This window comes from Halyomorpha halys, unplaced genomic scaffold (genome assembly GCF_000696795.3).
Source record: "Halyomorpha halys isolate HHAL.00 unplaced genomic scaffold, Hhal_1.1 Scaffold8154.1, whole genome shotgun sequence".
NCBI lineage: Eukaryota > Metazoa > Arthropoda > Insecta > Hemiptera > Pentatomidae > Halyomorpha > Halyomorpha halys.
In genome coordinates this window covers 3118-3894 of record NW_027112041.1, presented here as the reverse complement: position 1 = coordinate 3894, position 777 = coordinate 3118, and the positions used below count along the sequence as shown (strand labels likewise).

The 777-nt window shown below is 31.5% G+C and overlaps 1 non-coding gene across 1 annotated transcript; it reads right to left on the bottom strand.

Annotated features, from left to right (window-relative positions):
- Positions 1 to 289: 289 nt before the first annotated feature.
- On the bottom strand, positions 290 to 362 carry TRNAM-CAU (transfer RNA methionine (anticodon CAU)). The gene has a single exon. It is a non-coding gene; the product is annotated as a tRNA-Met (tRNA).
- Positions 363 to 777: the final 415 nt, after the last annotated feature.

Sequence of the window (777 nt, the reverse complement as noted above, 5' to 3'; positions counted from 1 at the left end):
TTTCTATTCAAGATTTTAGCATGCTGTATTTCGTAGTAAACAATTCTACAAATAAATTGAAAGCAAGGTAGGAATAAAATAACAATAAATGAACTGGTTTCATTACAATAAATTTTTAATTACTTTGTCTATATATTCATACATAAAAATAAACAGATGCCAAAAGATTTAACGCCTTGATTCCAAAACCACCAACAAATATTATTAACTATTTTTTAATATTAATATTAAATCATTAGTAATCAACATTTAAAGTCGCGTAATAATAATAAAAAATACAAAAACTAAGTGCCCCGGGTGAGGATCGAACTCACGACCTTAAGATTATGAGACTTACGCGCTGCCTACTGCGCTACCGAGGCCTGAAATGTTGCAATTGAAATTTACAAATATTTTCAATAACAGTAGAGATTTCATATACTCCAATACAGCATTGAACCGGAATACTACACGACATTTTGGCAGGAGAGGAAATGTATGTCATCCTTTGACATGAGTCGGAAGTAGGAGGAGCGATAGAGGTCCTCTGTGGCCCGTTCTCAACGTATGTTCCTTACATCACCCCTAGCAACCTCCATTATAAAATACGCCAACATTTCAAATTTATACTAATTAGAAAATTAAAGACTCTTATTTTTGAGTGCTTGCATTTTTAGCCAGTAAAACTACGATTTAAACACAGCGTAAAACAATAAGACATCTTATCTGTTCTCAACGAAACTAAGCGATTAAGAATTAAATAAAATAAAAATCGCGTTTTTAATTACTCAATAATAA